This window comes from Thalassophryne amazonica, chromosome 16 (assembly GCF_902500255.1).
Source record: "Thalassophryne amazonica chromosome 16, fThaAma1.1, whole genome shotgun sequence".
Taxonomy (NCBI): Eukaryota; Metazoa; Chordata; class Actinopteri; order Batrachoidiformes; family Batrachoididae; genus Thalassophryne; species Thalassophryne amazonica.
Window position 1 is genome coordinate 73,679,108 of NC_047118.1, and position 19,940 is coordinate 73,699,047.

A 19,940-nucleotide genomic window follows, 5' to 3' on the forward strand; every position below is an offset into this window, starting at 1 on the left:
AGGAGAGATAGGGAGGATGGAGGCAGCTGGTTTGAAGTCACAGAGGGAGAAATAAGTGTACCTTTAAAAGTCACTTTTCTCGTAAATCAGAAGAAGACATCCCGATTCATATAAAGTGGGATGTCACTGACTGGCTGTTGTTAAATGGAACTGAACAGATGGACTTTTACAGTCAAAGCACAAGCCACTGAAGCAATAAACAGACTGAAGGATTGGAATTGTGCATGTGTGGATTCATGCATAAATTCAGAAAGAGAGCAAGAGTAAGGACTAAAGATGAATTTGGAATCAGTAATATTTAGTCTCAACGTTTTTTCCACCAGATCTGAAGTTCAAAATGTGATCAGACTCTCAGATGTGTCAGTGTTTCTTGTACCAGGCTGTGGTAGCATTAATAAACATGAATCTCACGTCCATCAGCGGTCCAGGAGTGTTTCAATGCACGGACGTGGAGCCGAAACCGGCAGCCTAATCCTCTCACCCAAAATAAAAATTAAATCTCATGTGAAAAATCCAACCATCGCAGTGTCCATAGCTGCATTGTGCTCCTGAAGTGAGCAAAAAAGAAATTAAAGTTCGCCAGAAATGCCTGTGTGGATTAGAGAAAATCCAAATTGTTTGAACTTGTGCACCAAATTCTTGTTTTTTAAAGTCATTAATGATGTATGCTGTACATTATACAATCATTCCACCCTTCCAAAAGAACAGTTCAAGGACATCATTTAAAGCCCAAAATTACCATGACATCCAAGCTCATAATGAGTGTATGTAAACTTCGGACCGCAACTGTATATACGTACGTAGTACACAATCCATCAGACCACATGCTGTTGGATCTGCATTAATAAGTTTAAGTTTTTAAGACGGACGATTCTTTTGTCCAAAACAACCCAAGGCTGAGAGATTCACCCACACGGATGTAAATTAGTTTTTTCCATGATAGTGCAGTGGATAAGAGAATATTTAGAGGCGAATCCTGCAAATGGTGATAAAAGCATTAAATTCGGCAGAAATGCTCCTCAGACAATCCTCTTTAGAAAAAACGATTGGCCACTTGAATTTTCAATCGGTGGTCAGGTAGGGGTCATAATTTGTCTGATCATAAAGATTCCAAAAAGGTATCGTTTGGACTATCTGTGACTGAGTTCTATGGTTATGGGATAAAAACAGCAAGTTTTGTCACCGTTCTTGCTGTTTTTATCCCATAACCATAGAATTCAGTCACAGATAGCCCAAACTATACCTTTTTGGAATCTTTATGATCAGGCAAATAATGTGGAATATTCTTCAATATGATTGGAGTATCTTTTAATTCTGACCTCTGTGTAATTCTTCAACTGACCCCTATCTGACCACCGATTGAAAAGTCAAGTGGCCAATTGTTTTTTTTTTCAAAAGAGGAGTGTCTAAGGAGTATTTCTGCTGAATTTGATGCTTTTATCACCATTTGCATGATTGTTTCACTTATGTGCTGCACTATGAGTGTTTGGTTTTGCAGGGGTGGATATGACTTCAGGTGAAGGGGGCGAGGGGGTGGTGGAGTTGTTACTTGGTCAGACATGCAAAAGGCACACCCCTACTACTGTGAATCCGGGTGCATGCCCCAGAAAAAAAATTAAATCTGTACCCTTTTTCTGCATTCAAAGGCAATGTGGGAAGTTGTAAATCTGGCTCTAATCACCATATTTTTTTCAATACACAATTTTTATTTCAAACACTGGAAATCTTCAAATTCTGCATGCAGCAGCCTTCATCAGTCAGCCTTTGTTTATGCAAGACCTTTCCCATATTTTATCACACCTTTGGTCAACGGCTCAAGGGATTTGGGCAGGGGAGGGGTAGTTGCAACTAGTGTGCCTAGATAGAGAGAGTGGCGTCAACTCAGAACATGGCGCCATTTTGCCAACAACCCGGCATTTTCAGCAAATAAATAAATAAAATACCTGGATTTACATGCAGACAGATTAACAGTGAACACAATTTTGAACCCAAGATGGCACCAGGAGTCAGGTGATTTTTTTTCGACTCGTCTTTTCACCACTCTATCTAGACACACTAGTTGCAACCATCTCAAACTCTTGATACACCATTGTTCTGTATTGCTATGTTTTACTTCTTTTTGTTGGTTGCCCAAATGAACAAACAGATGACAACAAAACCATGAGAACAACCAGTGGTGGGCATGGTTCCGCTAATCCGCTAACCACTAATTAGTGAAGCTAATGTTTTTGTTAGCAGATAAGCTTTTCAGCTCACTTTGAAAACCATAAGAGGACCAATTTACTTCCACTAAATTTAGTTCTGCTAGCTTTCAGTCTGCTAACTTTTTTTTTTTTTTTGCTGGTAAAGTAAATTTATGACGGCGTATTAGGGCCATTCAAAGACGGGGAACAAATGGAGATTACATTTTCGAGTTTAATGTCACAAATATATGAGAATAAACATGCAAATTTACGAGATATAACACTCAAATTTACGAGGTTTAAACATGCAAATTTGCGAGATTATAAACATGTATATTTGCGAGAAAAAGACGACGCGAGATTAGAACATGTAAAAAAAACTACAGGTACGTAAATGCACATGAAAATGCAGCCTATTGGCGCCTTATAGTGATGGAATGAGACGGGACAATGGCTTCATCATGTACGTTTTTACAGTCAAAAAGAATTAATACACGGGCAGCGGTTTCAATATTTAATGTCTGAGAGATAAGAGAAATAATGCTATAATGCTTGTGCTTGCAATTAATGCAAATGCAGGTAACAGCTAGCCTGGATGTTAGCTATGTTGATTTGGCTATTTATCAAATTATTATTATTTTTCCTCACAGATTTGCATGTTTATAATCTCGAAAATGTGCGTGTATAATCTGGCAAATTTACTTCATTTTTCTTGCAAATTTGCTGTTTTTTCTCACATATTTGCATGTTTATAATCTCGAAAATTTGCGTATTTAATTGTGGCAAATTTGCTGCTTTTTTTCATGCAGATTTGCATGTTTTTAATCTCGCAAATTTGCATCGTACATTTGCTTGTTTATTCTCATATATTTGTGACTTTAAATTAAAAAAATTTAATCTCCTTTTTTTTCCTGTCTTTGAATGGCCCTAATACGCCGTTGTATAAATTTGATGGTCAAAAATGTTTGTAAACCCTAAAAGCTACATGTTAGTTTCTGTTTATGAACACAGAGAGCTAGCTAGCACTTCCGGTTCACAGGTCAAAGCACATAAGCACGTGGTAAGAAGACAAGAAGTTACACTGTGGATAAAAACATTATATAAGCAACTTAAAAGTCAGCATTTATATTTATTTATTTATTATGCATTTGTTTCGTGCTTGTGAATGGAAAACGGGTGATCCAAAGCTCCATTAAAGGTTTATAAATATATAATATAGAGATTAAAGTGTAGGTGACACAAAAAATGTACACAAATAATCACTAAAAATGATGAAGTGTTGATATTTTAAAAATCCTGAAAAAAATTAATGATAAGTGCGCGGGTAAAGGATAAACAATAGCTGTCTGAAGCCTGCGCTCTATTTCGGCCCTCAGCCACGGCCATATTGTTGCTACGTCATCATGAGAACGGGACCTGCTGATTCAAGCCCAAATCAATTGCAAACAGTGCGGAAGTTGAGCTGTTTTGGGATGATTTTTTAACTCCAGTCTGAAGGTGATTCTGAAGAAGATGTGGGGGACACAGCCTTATGGTTTTGACCCTTATTTAGAGACTAAACCTTGGAGGAAAACCTTCAGTCTGACAACAGTGATGATATTCAGAATACAGAATGGTGATTATAAAATAAATAAATAAATAATGCAGGTGATTTCAGCATATGGGTGAAGGTGATAATTTTTGTTGTAGATGTTGTTGTTGTTGTTGTTTGCCAGCTCTTTGGTCCTAATCAGCTGATTAAAAAAAGAAAAAAAATGTTTGTTTTACGACAGTTGTATGCAAAAGTTTGAGCACCCCGGATAATTTTCATGATTTTATTTTATACATCATTGGTTGTTTTGATCAGCAATTTAAGTTAAATATATCATGTAGCAGATGAACACACTGATATTTGACAAGTGAAATGAAGTTTATAGGATTTACAGAGTGTGCAATAATTGTTAAAACAAAATTAGGCAGGTGCATAAATTTAGGCACCCCATCAGAAAAAATACATCAATATTTAGTAGATCCTCCTTTTGCAGAAATAACAGCCTCTAAACGCTTCCTATAGCTTCCAATGAGAGTCTGGATTCTGGTTAAACGTATTTTGGACCATTTGTCTTCAGAAAACATCTCGGGTTTGTTGGTTTCCGAGCATGGACAGCCCACTTAAAATCACACCACAGATTTTCAATAATATTCAGGTCTGGGGGCTGAGATGGCCATTCCAGAACGTTATATTGTTCCTCTGCATGAATGCCTTAGTAGATTTTGAGCAGTATTTAGGGTTGTTGTCTTGTTGAAAGATCCAGCCCCGGCGCAACTTCAACTTTGTCACTAATTCATAAACATTGTTTTCAATAATCTGCTGATATTGACTGGAATCCATGTGACCCTCAACTTTAACAAGATTCCCAGTACCTGCACTGGCCACACAGCATGATGGAACCACCTCTAAATTTTACTGTAGGTAGCAAGTGTTTTTCTTGGAATGCTGTGTTCTTTTTCAGCCATGCATACTGCCCCTTGTTATGTCCAAATAACTCAATTTTAGTTTCATCAGTCCACAGCACCTTATTCCAAAATGAAGGTGGTTTGTCCAAATGTGTGTCGTGGTCTTTCTTTATGGTCTTCTCGGGATGTCGTCTTTTAGATAACACAAACTAATTGCAAGTGATATGCTAGAAAAGGACATAACACTTTAGAATAATTCAGCCTTAAGCAAGATAAAATGCACAGAGTTTTTAAGTTTATTTAAGCCTTCGACACAGAGCTTAGACAAACTGAGTCCTCTAGAGAGACTGAATATGACAACCGCGCTCGTAATTTAAGAAAAAGGGGTCCCTATGGTGCATCTTTACTACTAAATCTACAAACACGCCGTGTAAGGGTCCCCTTTTTATAACTTTGCAATGTGATATCTATGTGTATGCATTTAGCTTTATCTGTGTTACGCAGATGATGGTAAGGACAGACATTTACCCAACCTTCGTTACTAACATATATCCTTCTTTGTTTTTATTTACACTCAGATTTCTGAAACCAGTCCGTAATTCAAACTCAAGAACCAAGGTCATCGTCCGTGTTCAGTGCCATTACGTCAGTCCGCGCTCCTCAGCATTTACTCAGCATCTGAAGTTTTGGGAGAAGTTGGGGAATATGGGGAGGTTGGCCTTTCAGGGGTAGTGGGGGAAGGATCAGGAAATCTGGCTTTCAGACAGTCGTGCAGTTCTCTGATGGATCTTTCCAGCTCCTTGTGCTGCTTGGCCAGGTTGTACAGGGCCCCCAGAGAATTCTTGCCCACATTCAGGGTGGTGGTGGCCAGTCCTAGCTGCTCCCTTTCCATATGCTCCATCATGCTGGCTAGCATGTCCATACTAGACTGAAGACCACACAGTTGAGTATGGAGGCCCTCCTGAGCACAAGAGATGTTGGCATTGTCACGGTGTATCCTTAACAGGTATGCAGCTGTCTGACTCAGTTGTGGCATGATTTCCTCAAATAGCTCATGGGGAATGTGATTTGTGAGGGGCAGGAGCTGCTCCAAGGTTTTTGGAACAGACTCTTGTGGAAGACGAAGCTCTCGAACCAAGATTGCCATGTCCTGTGGGGTGACCATGACCAGATTAAGGTTGTGCAGTCCAGGGGACAGGAAGTACAAGGGGGAAGGCATTTTGTGTGTGGGGGGAGTATTGTTGATGTCGCACAGGCAAGTGGTTGGGACACTCTGGGCATTTAGCAGCCTGTATAAAGCTCCCCTCTGTCCTGGTGGGTGAGTTCGACTAAGGTCCACCCCTGCTGATCCTCCTCCAGAGGTACTGGGCTGATCGGAATATCTCTCCTGCTTTGGGGGTGGAAAGCTGGGGACAGGTCCTAGCAGTGAATTGGGTCTAGGATGCACTCGGGCAGTTGCTGCATATGGCCGACCTTGGCTGCCTCCCCTGGAGGGTATCGTTGCCACTGGCACATGTGACTGTCTCCATGGCATCTGCGGAAGGGGTGTGTTCCTGAGTCCAAAGGGTCCTTCAGGTGATGGTGGAGTCCTCGGGCCGACTCTTGCTGCAGGCAGATTCTGTGAAGCCGTCATCGCCAGGTGCTGGAACGATGAAGATCCTTCTGTTGCCAACTGGTTTAGCTGCTGGATGGAAGGCGGCTGTGGCGACCAATCATGGCTCGACCATCCCTCCTGTATATCCTCTTCTCCAAACAGTTCTGAGAGTCCAATCAGACTTGATAGAGACAGATCAGGCATAGGTCCCTGATCAGAGGAGTCTGGTCTCTCAGCCATACTCCTGTGTCCTAGTAATATACATATACGTTCATTATTACAGCTCCATGTCATTCTTTCAGATATTGTCTATCCTATCCCTCATTTTTGTGGGTGCATGTGTGTGAATGTAAATGTGCGTGCATGTCTTCTTCCTCGTCTACAATATCACCAAGCACGGTCCATCCCAGTCCTCCCTATCTGGGGTGTACGCCACAATATTAGGGAGCTGGGGGCTGTCGGGGAGGATAATTGGTATTTCATCCATTTCTATATATTCTGGTTCTCTGTCTGTTTCGTTTGTGCTTTCTTCTAGGGCTCGGATGGCTAACAGTGGGAGCTGTCCTACTGTGGATGAAATCAATTTATTGACCAGAAATTTTATCAAGGGAATACCACAACATATTACCAGCAAGACCGCCACCCCTGTTAGTGCCAAGACTACACCTAACCAGTCTTTCCATGATATCCACCCTCTCCTTAGAGTCCCAAACAGTGAAAATAGTGGGCCAATATTCATTCCATTCCCTACAATGTATCCAGAATCGTCAGTTTCATTTCTCCCTCCTATGGAGTTACTTAACAGTTCCTGTTGCATCTCTTCAAGTGTGATTAAGAGCTCTGTCAAATTTCCGTCTTCCCCTGTACGCATGGGAATAGCTGTGCAACATTCGGTGGCTTTGATCATAATACAAACTCCTTGTTCATCAGCCATCATCATCTCGATAGCTAATCTATTTTGCATTGTCATTAGCGAGGTGGCGTGCAGCTGTTCGGTTAAGGCTCCTACTGCTGCCAATGTCCAGTTCAGGTATCTTTGCTGATTATACCACAAGTAATTAATCCACTGCACCTCCTGGAACCTAGAACGGATTTTTGGAGTAACCCCGAACAGAGCCAATGCCCATCCCCATTTATCCGCGTCTTCATCTGCTTTAACTCTGCTACTGTCTATGGCTTCTAACTGTCGGGGTATCCCTTCTGGTATCCCGTTTCTTACTGTGACGTTGTAGTCTGTTTTAAGTGTCATTATTCCTCTTTTCTTACGAAGTTTCTGTGGCATGGGTTGTATTGAATTTGGCATTTCAATTACTGTTATAGCTCCTGTGAGCATCACAGGAGCACAAAGGCCTTTCCAATTAGGGGACAGCGATGACAGGAGTTTCCTTTTTTGTCCGCATATCCAAAAGATGTCAGCTAAGGGTACCGTTCCCTTAGCTAAATTTGGAGTAGATACCCATGAAGCATGGGTGAGATTCAGTCCAAGTACAGACCCCCCTGTGGCCGGTACTATTTGTTCACACTGTATGCCTGCTGCTGGCAGGGTGTGACAGACGGTAATGTTCCATGCTGTTTTGGCCGGTTTGTATTCTTGCTGCTTTTGCATACACTGTATTTGGTGTTTTGGCTGGGTCGTCCCTACCTGCCAATCACTTATGTATTGTGCTACTAAGCCTTTAGCTATACAGAATGGGTGTATCATCCCTTTCTCTATTTTAATCATAGGTGGAACGGTTCCTTCTGTACTTAGAGGCACTGGACAAAGTTTACTGTCGGCAGCATATTTTTCATCACCTACTGCCATTTTCATAACACATTGTGTATAGCATTCTGCTTGGTCTGAGTTATGTTGGGGGCTCCTATAACAGTTGTTGATATCAGGTAGGGGTTTAGCCTGAGGTATCACACCTTTCCGGTGACAGGCTATGCAAGGCTTTTCACTGATCTGCCTAGCCGAAAATTTCAACCATTGGTAAAATAAATTGGTCTTCAACCCTTGTGTGCGGGCTAGGTCTGTACTGGGATCCCATCTCCCTAAGTGACTGCTTGTTTCTAGGCTTCTAATTGTCCTCTTTTTCCTTGGTTTGATTTTTACCCATTTTGTGGCTTCATGTACTGTAACAGTTACGTCTTGCTTGGTTTCCCTGCATCCTCCTTTATCACAAATTACCTCTATGTTGAGTGTTCCCTCCTCTTCACATTTGATGCTAATGGCTTTGCCTAATATGTAATCCCCCAGCTTTCCCTGTATTCCTATGTTCTTGTAGGCTTTTGATTTAATGTATACCAAATTATATGTTTTTCCTGTGTTTAGAATGCCTTGTTTAGCTGCTATTGCGGCCATGGCCACGGCACAGTCCGTTGTATGTTTTGGATGTCTATTTTCTCCCATACTGACCACCAGTAGTATTGTCAATCCCTTGAATAATTCCTTAATCATTGCTCTGATGACTGTTGAAATGTGCTACTAGATGTGCTACTGAGTGAGCCGTCACTAGATGAGCTGTCACTAGGGATGTGTGGTGTATCTGTGCTTTGTCTGGGTTGTACTTCCTGTGGTTCTTCTGTCGGTAAATCTACTAAGTTGCTGTCCGAGTCTGATGTCTCCTGTGGCCTGTCTATCTGTCGGTCTGTATTTCTGTCTGTCTGTTGGCCTGCGTCTCCAGTTGTTTCTGAGTCTGCATCTGAGTCTGTCGCTGCTCTATCTGGCAGGGATCCACTACTCTCTGAAGCTGTGCGTCGTCTTTGTTCAATCAGTCTCTGTGAGCGCCTTGGCCGGTGTTCGCCTGGCTGCAGGGAGGCGTGGCCTTCCCTCGGTGCTTCTTCTGGCTGCAGGGAGGCGTGGCCGTCCCTCGGTGCTGCTGTAGGGTCTCTGGCTTCTCCTGCTTCCCCCCTTGGCCCGGCGGCTCTGCCAAGACGAGCTTGCCGAGGCCGCAGGGGCGCTGGGCCACCAACCCTACAGCAGTGGTTTAAATGAAACCAAGTGTCCTTACCGTCTACTTTGACTGCTGTACGTGAGGCAAGAATAACTTTAAAAGGACCTTCTCGGCGGGGCCTGTCCCACTTCTTTTTGAACACGTAAACCAGATCACCAGGCTGGATGCTCTGATTTTCGAGTGGAATCTCTGCTTCTCTGTCTTCTGTAGCACCTTTGACCTGCAAAAAGATAGTTTTGTGTATTTGGGTTAACTGTCTCAGATAATTATGCCATTCGTCTTGGAGCTGCTCCAGCGATGGTCCTTCGTAGGGTCCTCTCAGGTATGGAATAGGCATCGGCCGACCTGTAAGAGCTTCAAATGGTGTCAAATGGGTTAGTCGGTTAGTTTGTGAGCGCATTGACAATAAAGCAAGCGGCAACGCATCCAGCCAGGTTAGTTTGCCATTGCTGTCTGCTATGATTTTTGCTAGTTTGTTCTTTAAAATGCCATTAGCCCGTTCCACCGCCCCATTTGATTGGGGGTGATAAACACACCCAAATTTCTGTTTGATACCCAATTGTTTGAATGTTTCTTGTGTAACCTTGGCTACAAAAGCCCTACCGTTGTCAGATGAGATAGTATCTGGAATGCCAAATCTTGGAAAGACATCTCAGCACAAGAATTTGGCTACCGTTTTATGGTCTTGATTTGCAGAGGCTACTGCCTCAATCCATCGGCTGAATCTGCATATCACTACCAAAACATATCTCATTCGTTTAACTCGATTTTCAGCTCCCATGTCTATAAAATCCATCATAAGATGTCTGAATGGCCCATCAGGGACCGGAATGTGGGCTAAAGGGGCTGTGAATGATTTCCGGACATTGTACTGTGCACATACCTCACACTCATTCAACAAACGGTCCACTGTAGCTGCCATATATGGTGACCACCAGACAGCTTTTAGTTTGTTCATAATTTGGACTCGCGAACAATGATCGGGTCCGTGGGCCCAAATGATTGCATGTCGTAATAAATTGGTGGGTAACACAAAATGTCCATGACTACTGCGCCACAGCTTGTCCGCTGGCCCCTGACTGCGTGTCTCAATAGCGCCTCGTTTAACCCACATTCGTTTTTCTTCTCCACTGGCCCTACTTTGAGCCACTATCAGTGCGTCAAGTGAAACCAGTGGGGCACAATCTTAGATGGTTAGCAGGGGAAACATATTTTCTCCTTGTGCTCCTTTGCGAGCTGCGTCATCTGCTAGGTTGTTACCTTGAGCTATGATGTTATTATTCTTTTGATGACCTGCACATTTAATGATGGCTACCTCAGACGGTAATTGGAGAGCTTGTAACAGTTGGGAAATCGCTTCTCCATGAGTGACAGGGGTGCCATCTGCTCTCAGGAATCCCCTTTGTTTCCAAATGTTTGCATGTACATGACATACGCCATAAGCGTAGGCTGAGTCTGTGTAGATATTAACATGTTGATCTTTAGCTATCTGGCAAGCCATAGTTAAGGCTTTGATTTCTGCCAGTTGGGCTGAACAAGGCTGATCAATTCCTTGGGACTCCAGTAATTCAAAGGTCTCGCCATCCGTGTTTAGTTTAACAATCCCCATACCCACATGCAATCCCGCGGCATCCCGAAAGCATGAGCCGTCCACGAACAGGGTTAGATCTGCATCTATGGCGTGATTATACAAATGTTCTCTGGCTCTCAAAAATTTCTCTGTCTCTGCCACACAGTTATGTGGAGTACCATCTAACGGTGTGGTCAATTTGGTGGCGGGATTCACCGTGTGACAACGTTGTATTGTTATTTCTGGAGCGGACAACACAACTTCATATCCAGTGCGTCTAGCTTGTGTTAAGACAAAACGTTGACTGGTTAGCAGGGCATGTAACTGATGCGACGTGTACAACGTTACTGCATGTCCCATAATTATGGATGATGCTTTTTGAAATGCAAAGGCAGCTGCTGCTAGACCCTGATAGCATGGTGGCAATCCTGTTTCAATGTTGTCAAGCTTTGTACTATAATAGGCCAATGGTTGTTTTCCTTCATTTGTTTCCTGCATTAGTACAGCACAAGCATAACCAGCTTTTTCAGTAACATACAAATGGAAAGGTTTCCCATAATCTGGGTTACCTAACGCGGGAGCAGATTGCATGTCTGTTTTTAGGGCCTCAAAAGCTCCCGTTGCCTCATCTGTCCAGACGAGGAGAGCTGCATTGCTTGTTTGCCCCACTGCTCTAATCATGGCACGCAAAGGTGCAGTTTTTATAGCATAATCACAAATCCACGGCCGACTGTACCCTGCCATCCCAAGGAATGAAAGCATCTGTCCCACTGTTTGGGGTTTGGGAGCCTTGATTATAGCCTCCACTTGGCTTGGGGCTATACATCGCGTGGTCCCACACAACTGTCTTCCCAAGTATTCTACTTGTTGTTTGCAGAACTGCAATTTGTCCTTACTTACTTTATGACCTCCATCTGCCAATGCATGCAATACAATTAATGAATCTTTTTCACACTGTTCTTGAGTCTCTGATGCAATAAGGAGATCATCCATATATTGCACCAATGTACTGGGTATGTCAAGGTGTTGTAAATCTTCAGCCAGGACTTTGTTAAAGATGGCTGGGGACAGGTTCAGTCCCTGAGGTAACCGTGTATACGTTAGCTGTTGTCCCAGAAATGTGAATGCAAACAAATGTTGTGAGTCTGGGTGCACAGGCACACTGAAATAGGCTGAACACAGATCGATTACTGTGTACCATTTTGCTCCAGCAGGGATGCTTGATAGTATAGTATGCGGATCAGGTACTATAGGTGCATCCATTTCTATTATTGCATTGATAGGACGCAGATCATGTACCAGCCGATACTCTTTGGTATTGTTTTTAGGGATAGGGTAGATAGGAGTATTGCATGGGCTTGCAGTTTTTATTAAAACTCCAGCTGCCATTAGTCCCTTAATTACTGGTTTTATGCCTTCAATAGCCTGAGGTTTTAATGGATACTGCCTTTGGTGAGGCAGTTTTGCTCCCGGTTTTACTTTTATTTTTACTGGTAAGGCTGTTTTTACTAGTCCTACATCCGTTTTGCTTTTGGACCACACCACTGGTGGTATTTGCTCTAACAATTTCTCTTGTTGGGCCGATAACACCATCTGTCCCTCTGGTCTAGGATTGAGCTCCACTTTTTGAGCTATAGCCTCATCATTTACTTTTAAATTAATTCGTATAAACTGCTGGTCTTTTGGCAGATGTACTTGTGGACTTTCCATGTTTTGCCATTCTTCAACTTCTGAGGCTGTCTTTACCATTGGACCTAGGTCATGGGATTCGTACTTTTCTGAGACTAAAAGGGTCACATGAGGCGTGGCATTCGGCACTTGATACCATTGTTGTTCAGCTGAAGTTAGCTTGACAGAAGCTGCGGCCCCTTGGGGGCCTAAATAAATTTCTGTGGTGGTTATGTGAAACAGCCGTTGATTCATCAATACATCCCAGCAGCATGCATAGTCAGTTTGTTCTTGTTTGGCATCGAACATCAGGGTGACATGTAAAGGTAAACTAGGTGTATATACTGCTTCATAGTGTTGTTCTGCCCAGGGCTTCCATTTTTCCCATTCCAGTTGAAGATTTGAATTTCTGGTTGTAACTTCAGCCAGTATACCATGGGTTGCACTGGTCGGACCTTGTTTTCCATGTCCATAAGCACCATAATGTTGGCGAGTGCTTCGTCAGGAAAGTGTATTTGCAGTCCTTGATGGGTACACACTATCTGGGTTTGTAGCTTACATAAAATGTCTCTTCCCAGCAAATTCACAGGTGTATTTTGTGAGTATAACAGGCGTGCTTCAATTGTTTTTCCTGCAATCGTTACAGGAAGTGGGCGTGTAAAAGGTATTATTTGAGTCTTCCCAGAGAAGCCGATGGTCTTAATTACAGACCCAGAGAGGGGGAGATGAGCGCCCATTTTCCCTATGCAAGAGTATGTTGCCCCTGTATCCACCATGAAAGGGAAATCTCTGTTTTGTATATTAACGGTGACGGTTGGCTCTTCCTTAGGTATCATCGAAATAGCCAAAGCCACCGTTTCCCCCTCTGTCTTCTCTAGGCCCCCCTATTGCCAATAGGCAGAGGGTCCAACCCAAGGTCGGGCCGGACAATTTCTCATTCGATGTCCAGGTTGTCCACAGCTCCAACACTCATTAGAGGGTTGATCCCCTATTGGGGGTGTTGATCCCATAGGCGGTCCCGCTTGACTGTTCCTGGGAGCTGAGTTCTGGAATCTGCTTCCAAATGAAGGTTGGCGAGATCCTCTTCGCCACCCTCCTCTTTGACCTTGAAAGTTCCGTGACTCTCCTCTCCATCCATGACTGTAGGTGGGTCCATTTCCGGGTGTGCCAGTGCTATGGTAGTGATAGTGATGCTCCACTGGTGCCGAGACTTCTCCTGCAGCAGTGCTCCCTGCTGCTCCCTGGGGGCTCTGTGTGGCTGTTACCACAGGTGCCTGTATGGTGGCAGCAGTGTTTGCCGTAGGGCCTGTGCTTGCCGACTCAGAAGGAACAGGGGTCATCATTGGTGCCTGGGTCTTTGTTTTTTCTTTCTTGACTTTGGTTAGTTCTCCCAACTGCATCTGCACCAATTTTTTCGTCAGGGATTTTGCTGCATCTTCTTCTTTTTGTTTTTCTTTCTTGTAGATTTCAAGATGGTGACAAATATGCTCAGAGTATAAAGCCCAATTCATTTTCGATAGTCCCACGACTCCATCTAGGGCTTTCTGAACCTCATCTGGTAGAGCCTTTTTTACAGTTATTTTAAACAGGATTTCAGTTGCTGGAGAATGGTTCCATGCATTTCCTGTTTCCTCCGCCCATCTCTTCTGGAATCGGTGCAGGAACTTCTTTGGGCACTCCTCATCATCCAATTTAGAGGGATCCAAGACCTCAGGGTACTTTCTTCTCAGTCCTTCCCACATGGAGTTTCTAAAGCGATTAAAGGGGACTTCATCATGTTGATTAGTGCCCATCATTTGTGTTAGTCCAACCTTTCCTGCTAATTCTTCAGTGTCATGTTTTCCCATGACATGCATTAGCAAGGCTTTTATGTCACCTAAAGACAAGGTTACCCCTGCAGTGCCTTCTTCTAAGGCAGTTATCCATCTCCCAGCTCCTTGGGTGATGTCTGGCAGCCTGTTGGCCAGCCCCACCATGTCTGTCCAGCTCCATGGGGTATACCCATGATGACCATTTCTAACCACCAATGGGCATATGAGGTCTTCATCCTCCTCTTCTTCTGTGGGGGCTCCATACTGTCTTCCAGATCGAGTGCGACTGACTGGTTCCAGGCAGTCCATCCAGTCGGTTATATTCTGTTCTAAAGCCACTATGTCTTTGGCTACACATTGTTGTCTTTGCCTGAGTCGGGCCTCTTTTGCACTCTCAATGACGATCTCACCAGAAATTTTTCGGGTGGGTGGCTGTATAATGTGATTCCCTTGATTGGGCGTCGATTGTTGTAATATTCTTCTTTCCTCGGCGTCCCTATGTCTTTGTATTCTTTCCTTCGCTAGCCGAAGCTGCTCAGCTAGTTCTTCATTATCTCTTCTGGCCAGATCCAGTGTGTCACAGAAGCTCTTGTGCCACTCTTCGGAGCCTCTATAGCCTGTGAAGGTCCAGTCGGCTGACTTATGGTGGGAGGGGACGGTTTTCAGTGGACCTCGATGTGCAGGCGGAGCCTTCAGGTCTCTCTCTTTATCCTCGTCTGCCTCCGTGTCACTGTTATTTGTGGCCCCCCCTGCTGGTCGTGGTGAGCGACCACTTACTTTCGGACTTGGAGACCTTGTATGATCCATTTGACAGACTGAGGACCTGTCTCCTTGTGGCTCTCGAGCTTTTAGTGTCAGTGTGAACTTGCCCTCCACATCCATGCCTTGGTCCTCTTCACGAGTTCCTAATACAAATTGTCCAGCTGTCTTTCCCATATCATGACGTTTATATGGGGGTGGCTCTGCTTCCCAGCTCGGTGCACTGGCTTTAGTGTCTTTGGATCTTTCCTCTGTCATTTTTTCTCTTTTCTGCTGTAGCCTCTGTGCTTCCTGCTTGAACAAGGCCAAAACTTCTTTTTCTTCAGTGCGTTTTTTGTTGTTATTTACGTTCTTCTGCTGATCTTTAATTTCTTTTTTCTGTATTTCTACCGCAACTGCTTCACACATCACCGGATCAAATGATCCCTCCAAAGGCCATTGCCTGCCCCCATGTGACCTTTTGTGCCACTTTCTCATACATTGGTTGGCCTTAGTGCGTTTTCCTGGATATTTTCTTAGTACTAAGTCTAGCGGGGTACTTTCCCGACCTTGACCTTGAGAGTTACCCATGTAACCCTGACAAACGCTATGTGAGGTGTTTCTATGGTGTTCTGGTAGTCCCTCAGGGGCTGTCCTGATCCAGACCAATAACTTGCCGGCTGTAACACCTGTTTTGTATTTTAAACCCTTAAAAGGATTAAATTTCCAACTGTTATGCCCGTCTTCTTTTTCTTTAACTAAATATGAAAATTTACCTGTTTCCCACCGAACCTTCCTTGGGACCACAGTCAGAGTCAACCTAGGAAACAGTTCTTCACCTGGATCGGTTGGTAGTGTTATTAAATGATTTAATGGTATGCTAATTTCTTTATTAGGATCAGCACAAAGCAGCTCCAGCCACGGGGTTAAACCCTGATGCCACAGACGTCTTATCAGCAGCTCCCAATTAATTAGAGGGAATTGTTCTTTCTTTTGCTTCAGATTGATTACCTTAGTAATCTGCCATAATTTCTGATTGATCTCTTGTTCGTCCTGCCAATGTTCTGCTCCTACACTGTCAAAATAGGTCCTTTCCAGCCAAAAATGTGTCCTGATTCCCTGGGTTTCGATGTCTCCGTCTGTCAAGTAATGTTCTGGGAGTATTATTTCATCATCACTTAAGTCTCCCATCAATGACTGTCCCAAGCATTGATCAGTCTGTCAGCTTTTTCACTATAATCTAAGCTTTAACTCTTTTGATTTATAACCAATTTTATTTCTTTACTCCTCTTACAACCCTAACACTTCCTAATGTCTTTGCTCCCGACTTTCTATTTTCCTTCTAATTTTTTAACTTTCTGCTTCTCGTCTTTTTCTGCTATGTTTGTTTATTAGTTTTCTTTCTTTGAAATAATATCTACCTTCTCTGTATAGCAGTCTCTTATCCTGTCTTTTTCTTCACTGTCTCTGTTTCACACTTTCCTCTCTGCCTGTCATGCTCCTCCCAAGTCCTTCTGTTGGGTCTAAACACCTCCTCCTCGTACTCTTTCACATTAATCTTGTATGTCAGCCAGCCTGCAAGCCCTCACAGCTTTACACAGATTACTCTCCACTCTCCCACACACCAATCTTCAAAAGCTTTATACACAAAAATTATTAAAAACAACTTTCTATATATCTCTATCTAGACTTCTGCCACTTTTCACTCCGCGGCTTTAAACAACCTTTTTATTCACTTAACACCAATGTGTTCTGTTTAAGCATGTATCTCTTCTTCACGTTAGACAGCTTCTCCGGCGCTGCCAGCAACTCATATATTATTTTTTTTTTTCTTAACAAGCTACTCTTTGAGCGTACAATATTTCATTTACTTCTACGCCTTACCGCGCCTCGCGTGCGTATCCTGTGCTTAATATATTATTTTTCACCAGCTCCTCTCTGAGCATACAATATTTCATTTATTTCTACGCCTTACCGCGCCTCGCGTGCGTATCCTGTGCCTTTCTGCACTTTCTTCTACTTTTTTTTTTTCACTTACTGAGCTCCTCGTGAGCTTAATGTGCCTTTGCACTGAAAATATTCTCTTTTTCTTTTCTTATAAAAAACTCATATTACTGTGTACTTAATTACTTATTCTTCTCCCACGCCCCACAAGCGTGTATTTGGTGCCTTACTGCACTATTTTCTGCTTCATTAATTCTCATGTATTCTGCACTAACTCTTCATTCATTTTTTTTCTTTTTTTTATAGTTTTTCTCTTTTCTTAAAAAATGACGTCCTTTATTGAGCTCTTTTACTTACTGTCAGCTGTGCTACTTTGCACTTTTCTCTTTAAATCTCTTTATCACGTACGGTATTTCTACTGCGCCCCCTCAGGCGCTTATCTTGTGCTTCCTCTGCACGTATTCTCTGTTAAACTCTTTTTCTCACTTATTTCACTTCAGTCTCTGTTAAACTCTTTAAATAACCTTGTATTACCTTGTATCTATTTGTCAGTATACTCCCCTAAATTAACCCCTACAGTGCATGCTATCAGCCGGCACGTTAGTAACGAATTTCAACACCAATTATTCTCCAAGCATCCAGGTTAATTCTCCATGCACTCTTTTCCGCACCAGAGTTCATGAACATTCCTGACCTTTCACTCACACAGACATTCTTTTTCCCGGGAACACACACACCTTCTGAGCATTTTATCTACAAGGCCTGATAATTTTCAATCTTATCTTTTTTTGGTCTCTTATCAATTTTCTTAGTCCAGGTTCTTTTGGGTAAGAGGCAATTAAAAATATCACCTGTCAACTTGGGCGGAAATCCCGACTCACTCCTCCAGATCGTGCAGAAGTTATAAAAGGTTTCTGCTTACCTTTTAGTCGTGATCACTGTTATTTACGGTCTGGAGGGATGAGCTGGACTGCCCCAGGCTGCCGGAATGCCCCTGGACCCTCCTGAAGCTGGCTCGCCAAGTTCTGTCGTGGTCCTTCTTTATGGTCTTCTCGGGATGTCGTCTTTTAGATAACACAAACTAATTGCAAGTGATATGCTAGAAAAGGACACAACACTTTAGAATAATTCAGCCTTAAGCAAGATAAAATGCACAGAGTTTTTAACTTTATTTAAGCCTTCGACACAGAGCTTAGACAAACTGAGTCCTCTAGAGAGACTGAATATGACAACCGCGCTCGTCTATTTATTGGAGACCCGCGGGCATCGCTCCTCCTTCAACTTTTTTATTTATTTCATTCCCAAGACATGGTTTTCTATTGGAAGCGTCCTCTAGTGAACCCTAAGCAGGTGTTAGGCCATTATTTCAATGTGACAAACGCTCCCATTAAAACGTGAAGGATTTACAACTGATTTTTTTAAAAGACCTTCAGCCACAGGTGCAGCTGGCCTGAGGCCCCCCCCCCCCCCCGCACGTGGCCTCAGTCACACGTGCAGCTGGCCTGAGGCCCCTGCACGTGGCCTGCGGGAAAGCACCTAAAAGGCCTTGGAAAGCCCCTGACAGACTGAATGACTAATAGAGCCCCTTTTTTTGGGTTGAACACCTGCTAGTTCAACCAGAGGACATACAGTTCGGATCAGGACACTTGATAGTTCATCATAGTTCAAATAAGGACCTAAAAATTCTTCTACATGTGCTTTAGCATACCTCAAGCGACTCTGTTTGTGGCGTGTATGCAGAAAAGGCTTCCTCTGCATTACAACATTATACAGCATCTCCTTGTGCAAAGTGCGCTGTATAGTTGAACAATGCACAGAGGCACTATCTGAAGCAAGATCATGTTGTAGGTCTTTAGAGCAGGTCTGTGGGTTGACTATGACCGTTTTTACCATCCTTCGCGTCACCTTATCTGAGATTTTTCTTGGCCTGCCACTTCGGCCTTAGCTAGTACTGTGCCTGCAGTCTTCCATTTCCTCACTATGTTCCTCACAGTGGAAACTGACAGCTGAAATCTCTGAGATAGTTTTTTGTATCCTTTCCCTAAACCATGATGTTGAACAGTCTTTGTTTTAAGGTCATTTGAGAGTCGTTTTGAGGCTCCCATGTTGCCACTCATTAGAAGAGATGCAAAGAGGGGAAACATTTGTAAATGGCCACCTTCAATACCTTTTCTCATGATGGGATTCACCTGTGTAAGGAGGTGAAGGGTCAATGAGCTTACCAAACCAATTTGGTGTTCCAGTAATTAGTGCTAAATGTATTCAAATCAATAAAATGAGAAGAGTGCCCAAATTTATGCACCTGCCCAATTTTGTTTAAATAATTATTGCACACTTTCTGTAAATACTAGAAATGTCATTTCACTTCTCAAATATCAGTGTGTTCGTCTGCTATATGATATATTTAACTGAAATTTATAATCCAGACAACCAATGATTTACAAAGGAAAATCATGAAAATTGTCAGGACATGCCCAAAGTTTTGCATACAACGGTATCTGTGACATCAGAAAAAAGTGACGAGGACGTGTGTATTTTTTTTGTTTGTTTGTTTTTTTGTTGTTGTTGTTGTTGTTTAGAAACAGGTACATACATTTTAAATCTGAAAAATGACACAAGGGAATGAAAATATCAGCTATTTTTAAAATAAATCTTGTTTCCTTCTTGAATACAGTCAGTGTACTGTATATTAGCAGCGTAACACAAGGAGTAACTATATAGTCTTACCTGTAGTTTCAGTGAGATCATCTTCCCAGACTGATGAAAATGTATCCACATTTGGAAAATGACATCTGAAAATAATTTAATTCCTTGTCCTGGCTGAAAAAAAAGTCCCTTTGTCACACCAGCAGTTTGATGCCAGGTTACAGCACCGGCACAGGTGTAATTTGTTAAATGTGTCTGCGGCTGATGGTTCGAGTTTTTGCTGTGAACGGAGGGTCCTCTTCTTCCGTCGCGGGCTGCTTTGCGCCACAAGTTGAAAGACTTGCATCCCCTCATCTGCTGCACACAAAGAGTGTGAAAAAAGTGCCACTGGTCCACAATAGAGTCCCCACAATC